The sequence below is a fragment of the Oreochromis niloticus genome, linkage group LG7 (genome assembly GCF_001858045.2).
Source record: "Oreochromis niloticus isolate F11D_XX linkage group LG7, O_niloticus_UMD_NMBU, whole genome shotgun sequence".
NCBI lineage: Eukaryota > Metazoa > Chordata > Actinopteri > Cichliformes > Cichlidae > Oreochromis > Oreochromis niloticus.
Window position 1 is genome coordinate 60,871,843 of NC_031972.2, and position 10,628 is coordinate 60,882,470.

A 10,628-nucleotide genomic window follows, 5' to 3' on the forward strand; every position below is an offset into this window, starting at 1 on the left:
GTAACTATGACTGATTGCTGAGACTGGTGACTCCAAGGGACATCCTCTATGTAATTCTCTTAGTGTAGCATAATATCATTTATCCCACAAATAGGCATATGACCCCGCAGTACCCGTGTCACTCAGAGTTCAAGACTCTGGGAGTGCACTCGAAGGACAGGACACACTCATAATTATATACAATCGGGTTAGCGCACACACATAAACATACATTATAGTTTATCCACATGCCTGCGCTCTGCACTAATGGCGCTGAATAAACACAAGCACACACGGTTACAGATAAGAAACATCATTCACACATACAGTAGACACACATGCTCATTACATATGCATAACCAGCATAAAGTGCTGAGGGCACTGCTGACTAATAGAAGCACTCTATGAGGCCCGCAAACACAAGCGTGTTATCAGTGATGAATTCCACCACACCTACCCACCTTGACAGCAGTCCAACCAACAGCCTCCTCGGCTGCTATCTGCCCTCCACAGCCCTGCTCCTGGGCTGTTTGAGAATGAGTGGCAGGTGTGTGTAAATGCTGGTGCCGATATGTCACAGGCACCAATCTGCAGTCCCCGGGGATTCTACTGGGAGTTCAGCCTGAGTATCACACCGCGGAGAAAACAATTTCTGCTGCCAATACTCCCGCGCAGATGAGAAATGTTTTAATATTTGCTGCTGCTTTATGGCTGCTGCTGTGACAGTGATGGAGAAAATGTCAGCTTTTTCCACCCTTAAATGCCACTCTTTGTCTCAGTCTGTTTCTTTTCATTGATCTCTGCCTCTGCCTTGGAATCAATAAGGTCCACCAAACAGTCGCTTGTCTGAGAATGCATTGCCGTTTTCCCCTTCTCAAACCTTTCAGCAATGCAGAATTTCGCACTTTACTTTCTTTGCCTAATTAGTTATCCGATACGAGCCTGGCTTGTGTAAGGCAACATGTACAAAAGGAGAAATAGCGTTGTAATTCCACAGCTGATTTAGTTGTCAGTCACTGGAAAGTCGTGCCCCCCCCTCCCCCCTCCCCCCCATCCACCCTCCCTCTCGAGAGAATGTGAGTATGCTCACTTAACTTTCTTTGGCAGAGTTGTAGTGTTGTCTGTTTTGTCTAACTGCAGCAACATTCGGACCAATAATAGCAGCACAAAGAAGACAACAATGCCTCGCTTCTTCCCTCCAGCTACTCCAGGGCTCAGCAGAGGCTTGTCAATAGTAACTGACCCAAACTTGCACCCTCATGGGGTGAAGGGTAATTCAGTCAGTGTTGTCACTCAGTTGCAGTCCCTCTTCTGCTCTCCCCTCTGGTGCAGCCACAAAGATAGAAGAACAAAGGAAAAAGAGCACTAATAGTTTAAGGCTCGACCAGGATAGTGAATGTTTTCCATCGGCTGTGGCCTGTAGGAAAAGATGGGTGCTGGGCCCAGTGTCAATCTCAATTAGGTTTTGTGATGTCAGTAAAATATACACGCACGTCCTTAAAATCACACATTTCATTCAATGAATGAAAGTTTAAGATTAACATAGGGATAACAATAGGTCTATTTAGCCAAATCACTGATTCTAGGGTCATTCGGGGGGCGTTGGGCAGCGCGATGATATAATGTAACGCATCACTTCTCTTACACGTCGTCGGGGCAGACAATTAAAGGTTTGTTCTCGTAAGAAATGTCATCCATTCCTGAGGGTGGAGGAGGAGGAAGAGGAGGGAACGTGAAACTGATCCCTCCTGAGACTTTCTGGACAATGCATTGTGTTTTTAGACATTTACTGAAACACACACACACACATTGCTATATTCTACTATAGCATATAAACACATGCAAAGAATTCATATGCTCTTAAAATGTAACAATAGATATATAGCGTATGTTGTGATTCCTCTTCCATAAAGACAGGAAGTAGATGTACAATACCTGGAAGCACCAAACTTTTCGCAGGCAGTTACAGGTTAATGTTTAAAGCAAGTTCACCACTTTAAAGGGTTTACAGTTCACTTTAACAATTTACATGTTTTCCCTGTGGTCCACTACAGTTCAATCAATATTTACAGCATGAGCAGCTGTCTCCCAAATCCTGTTTCTGACCTTTCATGTTATTCTGGCAGTCAGCGTACAAGCAAACAAGTTGTTCACCTGCTGTGCAATAAAGAGCAAAGAGCTTTTGAACTATAACATGCTGACTTTCAGGGATCCAAAGACTTGTAGGGTGTTTCATGAAATTAGTTCAAACGCTTTAAATAAATAATTCTAGATTGTGGGAAAAAGTTCTCCTTAATGATGAGAGTTAGATGGAAAAACTGATTGCGCTTTCTTATATGTCAATAATTTAAAGGCTAGCTCTGCAACTGTTTTTTTTAATATATATACACATGTTCATCTTTGCAATGAACAACAAAAGAAATAAAGAATGTGACACATAAATGGACTCTAGATAACAATACAGCTCGTTGGAATGGTTAAATCTAGTGGTGTTCAGACAATGCAGCTACCTAGGGTACTGCTGAAGGCTGATGAATGGAATCAAAACAGATTTTGAGAGAAAAGTCAATCTAATTGGCAACAGATTTGAAACATTACATTCAGTTAATGCGTCTGTCCCGTCCAGGGAAATATCTGCATTTGACTGATAACAACAGCTATAATCCGCTTTTGAGTTCCTGTGCTTTAATACACATTGTTTAAGTCTTATTGGAGATTAAGTATCAGAATTTCAGGAGCGGGACCACGCCCCCAAACACACTTCTTCCGGTTCTCATCTATATAGGTTCCCCCAGTTCTACAAGCTCTTCATTCTCGTTTACGTGCCCCACCCTCCCTCCCCTTTTCAATTCTTTAACTTCTATATAGTACATGGGGATCTGCCAGGCCCGGGACTCGCCGCCAGTCCCCTTTGAGGCCTTCCCCAAACCGCAGCTCAATTCATGTCCAAGCCATTCACCTTTACCTACTAAAATGCTGTCAAACCTAAAATGAGGACGTGGGCCCAGGGAGTGAATAATACATATAATACATACATTTTTTCTTTCTTGGTGATTTTATACAGTATACAGTAATTTAGAAGTAAGTGCAAGAATAAATGAGGTTACTGAAAGCTGCAGCAATCAAACAACAGAAAAATACTAGTTCAACTTTAGGACAATAAACTTAAGAGCAAACTATGATTCTGAGCTACATCTTTCAAAACTCTGGAAGACCCTCAGAATGCCTGGAGAACTGTTCATCAAGACCACTTAAAAAAAGAAAAAAACTCCCAGAAAGTCTTGCTCCTTTTTGCAAAATATATAGAAATGAGGTCTGGCTTACCATCTGCAAAACTGGACACATTTGAATTGCATTACTAAGATCTGCTGGAAAATGGTTGGACATCCTGTTAGAGCTTTGTCTACCTCCTGTGAACAACAAACACACAGGATTCTCCAAGATCCCTCACATCTTTTTACGTTCAGTGTTTGAGTGATTTCCATCAGGACATGGACTTTGCTGTGCAGGATGCAGGAAACAGAGAAGGAGAGTCACTTTTCTCCCCACAGCAGTCCAGCTTCTCAACTGTGACTTTTTCCTGCTCCAGTATTACATTTGAATCAAGATTTTAGACAGCATTGCATATATTTTTATAGTATTAAAAAACTCTGACTTTGTTATTTTGGCTAGCCCATGCAGCTTCATGAGTTAAAGAATTTGCAATGGAAATTTGCAGTTTTCATGTTAGAAATATGACATTCTGTTCCTCAGAGTCTCTAATATTCTCTCTTAGTTCTCAATAACTTAAAGAATGTGACACTGTTACACACACACACACTGGCAGAGACAAGTCCTCAAGAAACATGAGTAAGAGAAACTGATGGTGTGTGCACACGAGGTCTTCAGAACACTTCAGCTGAGGTGCTACAGCTTGTCAAAGCAGCCCAGTGTCAGGTGACAAGGCATCACGCTGCCTCAGACAGAAATGGCCAAGTAATGTCTCAGCCAATGAACCACGGGCCATAGCTTTGTCCCTCCATCACAGCTGTGTCCAAACAGCAGCCTGCTGCTGTCACTGTTAATGTGTCTCCACATAAACACTTGCCTTAATCGCATCAGTGCTTCACTTTCATGTGACCTGGTATCATTATCACTTTGTTTCCACTCGCTTTGGGTTCTGATTTTGGATGTGCTCTGGTCAAAGTTAATGAGACCGCCTAATACTGTTTGCAGTCTAATTTTCAAGCTGACAAATTATCTTCTGGCAAAGGTTTACCTTTTCTCAGCATATTGGCATATAAATATTCAGTTCAAATGATACTTTTAAAGAAACCCGCTTTGCTACTTTTGTATCAAAGAAGGTGATCCTTTCTATAAGTACTGATATTCTATTCACTCTGTTCATTGCTGAGATCAACAGCAGCAGAAAAACACATCTTGTAATATGTCTATTCACCCTGAAGTGGTCACTTGAGGTTAAGCTGTTCCCAGAATGGAAAACTCAACTCAGTTTGTTTTTTGTTAACATTTTTTGCCACTTTTTGACAGGTCAATTTACTGTTTCCAATAATTATTTTCAATTTTCTTAATATTGAACTGATAACATTTATTTAGTTTTTACATTAGTTTGCTTGTTTTCGTTGTTTATTTCATTCTTTGCCATCTTCTTCTAGTTGTAAATCTGGCATTACTGTTATCTCTGAAGTATTAGTCGACTTTTAAATCACAGGATACCACATATCACAACAATGTCTTGTCGTGTTTGCCCTGCACCAATGACAATGAGCAGTGTTAAGTCACTGCTCTAAATTTCACGGGGAACTGGGGAGCTTAGGGAGTATATTCCAGGTTACTTCCACTTGCTGTTGTGCAATTGTTGCTTCTTTTCTTTTTTTTTCAAATTCTCCCCCTAATCAGAAACATGAGCAATGAGAAGGTTTGACAACATTCAAGCAATCGCCAATCTGCTAGAACTTCTTGGAACCTTCTGAAAGGTAAACTAATCAGATAATCTGTTTGTTGAAAGCAGCCATTAAACATAAGTGGTTTAGATTATCTTGCTAAATTGCTGGCTTGTTTTTAATTTACGTGCTCTTGTTTTTTGTTTTACTGTTGATACAATGGCATGTTCCAGCATTTAAGCTGTCACGAGTACAGTATTATGGTAACGATAGGAATACTTTTTTTTAAATGCTTGCTTGTCCATTCAAGCACCCACAATACAAAGCGTTAATATATGACTATATATAGCCCTGATCTCTGACTCGTGCCAGTAAGACACTGTCACTAGCTTCTGCTCGACTGTGAATAACAATATTTTCCTTTGATGTTTTGCAGTTCTAACAAAAGAGAACAATAGTTAACTATAGTTGAATCTAATTGAGCAGACAAATCATATTTTGGAGAAAAGATGATTTGTTTGACTGAATAGCGTTTGAATGCTGGTATTGTACAACATGTTTTCCTCTGCCACACATCTCATAGTATTCTGTCTAATCCTCTTTTCCAGTCTAGTATGAAAAAGGCCTTTCACTCTGTGGCCTAAGGGACATGAATAATGTTGATACAGAGGCTGTTTCATAAACTCCTAACACAGTAATCACACTCTGACAGATGTAGGCCCACTGCATACACACACATGCATGCACGCACGCAGTTAACCCCCTCTTTCTTCTCCCAGTGACTCACTGCTCATACTGTATCAGCATAATGTCCACAGACTGATCCCGCCCACAGGGTCTGAGGGTTGAAGCAAAACTGGGTTCTGAATAAACAATGAATGACGTATGAGAAGGAGCTGCATGTGGTAATAAACGTGTGTTTCACAACAAAAAGGGACACTCATAGGCCACAGACGCTGGCCATACCGCTCTAATGTGAAAACAGCCCTGCTGCCAGTAACTAGAAAATTGTTCACATGAAACGCTTTCAGTGTTTTTGACAGTCCCGGCTCACATCTGTGTTCCTTGCCCCCAAAACATAATTTTTCTCTTATTGCTATGGATTATAAAATGAATGACATGTGACCAAATGCAGAACAATGGGCTACAATCTAACCTTTTGTCCCCTTGCTAAGTGGCAGTATCCTGGTATAGATTCTGCAGCGATGAAGCATGAATAGTAATTGTTTACCTGCAGTTGGTACAATGTCAACAGACTAATCCATCACATGAACACTGTCAACTTATTTATAGACAAGGGGGTATAATTCAGGCAAGTGGATGAAAGTTGAAAAGACAAATACAAGGACACAAATAGAAGCCCCATAGATAATCCTTTAAACATTTTTAATCAAGATGTCAGCAACAGGAAAGATGAATGAAGCATCTATCCATCTGTAATTAACTTGTGCATCATCATAATGTAGATATAATGTGATAAACAGCCCAGCGGTGATATACTGATACTAATAATGCGGTAAATGATTTAAAGTTCATCATCGCCTGAAGTTTGCATTGTAATACTGAAGGTAAATGATTTGAGCTACATTGCCATTATGGCTTTACATTGTAAAACTTGGTGCTGAATGATATGAACTAGCGTATATCTTCACGCAGGCATAATGCAGTGTTGAGGATTAAAAGATTTTAATTATTATGGGAAGGCTAGAGAAAGGGGTTTCAGTGTTTCAAATTACAAATACATCTGGAATTTTTTGAAAGGGTGTTACTGGCAGTTTGTAGATAGCAATCTTTCTTCCTCATCTGACCAATGGGAATCAACACTTTGCTAGAAAAACAAAACTGTCATAAAACATTCCCAGTTCTGGTGGAAACAATAATCTCTTGGAAAAATCTGTGTGCAATATGCTTATCCTGTGATCTCTTCTTTAGCAGTATTCCTTTCGATTGTCAACCACCAGACTGCTATCCATCATTTCCTGCAAAAAATCCCCCCCCCCATTTGTTTATACACAAGAGATAAGGAAACACTGAGTGTACTTATGAGGAAATTGAGCATGCATCAATATTTTCCACATGAGCCTCATTTGAAATTTCAGAGAAATGTTCTGTGTCACTCTTTTTTACATCTCCCACACACTTTGGGATGTGCTGTCAGGAGGTGTTCTCTCTCCAGTGTCTTTTTCATCAATTTGAAAAAAGAGGAGACGGCAGCACACCTTCAGACAGTCAGACATACAGTATGATGGCTGGAGGAGAAATGCAAAGAGACGGGAAAAACAAAACAAAAGAAAACAAAACAAACAATAAAAAAAACGCTCCTAATCTCTACCAAGAGTGTTTCCTTTACTGCGAGATAGCACGGATTTAAGTTGATGGGCCTCATTCTATCTGCTCCAAAAACTCCTGCTACAGTCCTAACTTTCAATGTCATTGGATTTCTCTGCATGTTAGTAGGAGGGTGGTGTAGGCGGTGGGGGTGGGGGTGGCTTGGGGTAGGTGGAGGGCTGAGATTACAGTGAATGTCACCCTACCTCCTCTCTCAATCATCCACTTTCAATCCATCGCCATCCCGGGGTTTGTGAGACAGCTTGGCGATGATGCCAGTAAAATGGGATCAATAGCATAGGGAAAAACGGACCAGACAATCTCTTACCCCCTTGAACTTCTGTACCCATGATTGATTTGTCCCCTGCCACAGCACAGGAGACATTAGAGACAAGAAACATGTGTGTGACCATATGTGTGTGTGTGTGTGTGCGTGCCCGTGCACCTGCATACGTGTGTTAAAAGCATGTGTTTTGTAAAAGTCTGACTTGTGTGTGTGTGTTTGCGTAGGTGTGTGTGTGTGTGCTCAGTGATTGATGATCTGAAGTGCACACACATCATCAGCAAGGCATTTGCGAGGTGTGTGAGTCAGGAGCTGTCATCCCCCTCAGTCTCCCCAAGCAGAGGCCTCGTCTGCTGATTTATAGTAAATCATTAAAATCTGCTTATTATTGCAGCAGCTCATCACCCTCCCCCCCTCCCTCAGTCCCCCATAACCAACCCCCCTCCCCATTTAAAACTTGCCACACCACTGCAGAGGCACACTGAGATAAGACTATACACGCAGAGTGATGGTCAGCAGATTCTGGCACATTAAATCCATTCTGACGCCTGTTTGAAAATAAATATCCCAGATGTCTTGTTTCATAAACATCGGCTGAAGAAGCCAATGAAAGAATCTGGCCGTGTTCCTATACAACAGCTGGAGCCGAGTGGACATATCTACCCACAAAAAAGAAAAAAAGAGAGATGAAGAAACTTTCTTATGGGTTCTCATGCTCACTTGTGCATAAATACACACATGCAGACCCACACACACACACACACACACACACATCTGCACACCTCTCCTGTCTTCTGTTTTTGAATCTGAAAATGTGATGTGACTTGAACAATGACAGGTGTGTTTGTCAAGGATGTGGCTGTCACTTCAAATCAATGGACGAGAGCATCTTCCCAGGGAGGCTTTCCACTTCTTAGGGTTTGACTGGTTACACTGCGCTTCGGTGCAGATTGGAGAACAGTAAGTTGTCAAAGTGGCATTCAGGGAGCCTTGCTTGGGTGTCATCAAATCGAATAGATAAATAAATAAATAAATAAGCTCATTTCAGTTTTTAGTTCATCAGGAAACCGTGTATAGGTTCCATTGGCCATTATATACCGACTCATGTAGAGAAAAAGAAAATCGTTATGCGGGTGTCTATCCATCTGAAGATCGTTAGCATGAGCAAATCCGAGAATCACTGTTTTAAAGATGTACTATTCAAGGAAGTTGTGTAGGGCACCGAATAAAATGATGATAATCATTTCCACTGAATAACTCAAGTGAGAATCACAGCTTGTCTATTGTCGCTTTGCGGTGCGTGGTTTGTCAAATGCGTTTCAATTATAGCCTTTAACTTGAGGCACTATCACATCCCCCATGAAGTGATTTTAATGGAGTTTGGTGCAATTGTTTGTTATGCGAGACAGGTCTTTTCAGCAGAAAGTGAAGAAAAAAAAGTGAAAGAGAAAGAGAGAGAGGAGGCTTGAAACTCAAATCAGCTTTGGGTGATAACGCCACACAAACTGTACCTATGGACTCAAATCGAGTCACTTCATGTCACTAGTATTTAACTGTACACATGTACTGAGAAAGCTTTACTCTCCTGCATGTAAGCCTGAAACCCAAAACACGGATGCTGGCATCTGATTTGCCAGATACAGCATTCTTGCTGTCTCCAGCACCCCCAATCAGTCTGTCCTGTCCCACTTTTTTCTTCCCCCTCCTTCCTCCCCATCTTTTTTTTTCTCCCTCCCTGATTCAGTATAACAGCCTCCTCTCCATTCTGTCTCTAAAGCTCCTGGATCCTCAAAGCACAGGTGCAGGACTGCCGGGCAAGAGCCCACAGGCCCTGGATGCTGAAACAGGAGAGGCAAGCCGGCACACATGCAGAATTACAACGCCTCCATTTCTCACACTGACATAATCCCCATGTTTTATTTGTCCCCTTGTAATTCTTTTTATATCTTGGGCTTATGTTCTTTGGCATCCATTCAATCCCAGCCTCGGGACACAGGGCTCTACCAGGCCCATATGTGTGCCTTGCTCCACTTAACGCATATTAGTTCCTTTGTAACTGTGACTAAACTGGCATGTCTCAGCTGGGAGATGTGCCGGCTTTGACTGACAGTCCATGTCTGGAGCCTGTACTTTGAGTCTCACGCAGACTTGTCAAACACGGGCTCTGTCAAAGCATCCTTCACTCTGCTGTCAAGCACAGGAACCATGGAGAGCTGCAGAAGGTTTGCAGCTCCAACCGCAGATCTGTGATTTACCTTATATTCTATATATGTGCATCTCTATTTGTGTGTGTGAGGGAACCAGAGAATGAACAGACTTCTCCGTGTTTTATTAGAGCTAAATTTTAGAAGCGTGTTGTTGGCATGTTCCCTCTTTCCCTTGGTAGGAAAAATCTGAGGGGGAAAAGCTAAGTGAAACATTTTTCATGCTCGCATTTTGGCAAGATTGCCTGAGAAGGAAAAAAAAGGAGCGAGACGTGTATACCCCAATCAGATCAGTCACTAAAATTACATCTAGAAAGCTTTTCCAATAACAGCTTGATATTAGGACTTCAGCGTGGTGTTGATGTATGTTATCAGCGGAGAAAATCTGTTAAGTCTGTGCCATGTGATGCCAACAGTCTTAAATATTGTTTTCACAACTGTGCAAGCTAATTACCTTTAATTTTTCATCTGTGCTCCAAGGGTTGTAAGAGATTGTGATTAGTGATTCATTACTTCTCATTACCTGGCCTGTCAAACTGTTTCCTTTACTTATTCAAGCTGATTAGCTGTACATGGCCCGCCTCTCTCAATGAGGCTGAGAAAGAGACCTCAAATCTGATCTGCAGATCGGCAACAGTAACTAGTAGTAATAAAAGGATGGATAATAATGAGGACACGAGCAGAAATTAAAGGAAGACGAGAAGAACAGGAAGTGTTGGTGATCGTTTTCATTGTGGGAAAAGAGAAGAAGAAGAAAAAAACAAAAGATCTGTTAGATGTGTTTCACCCCGTTTAACATGTTTAAATGTTGCACTTTCAGACCAAAACGCTTGGCGTAAAAATGGCTTGATTCCGACTTCAGGTTGTGAAGATAAACCCTGCGTCGACAGTCACTGGGATGACATCTCTTCCTTTTCTCCAGAGAACGGTTATTTATAGGCGTCAGAGAAT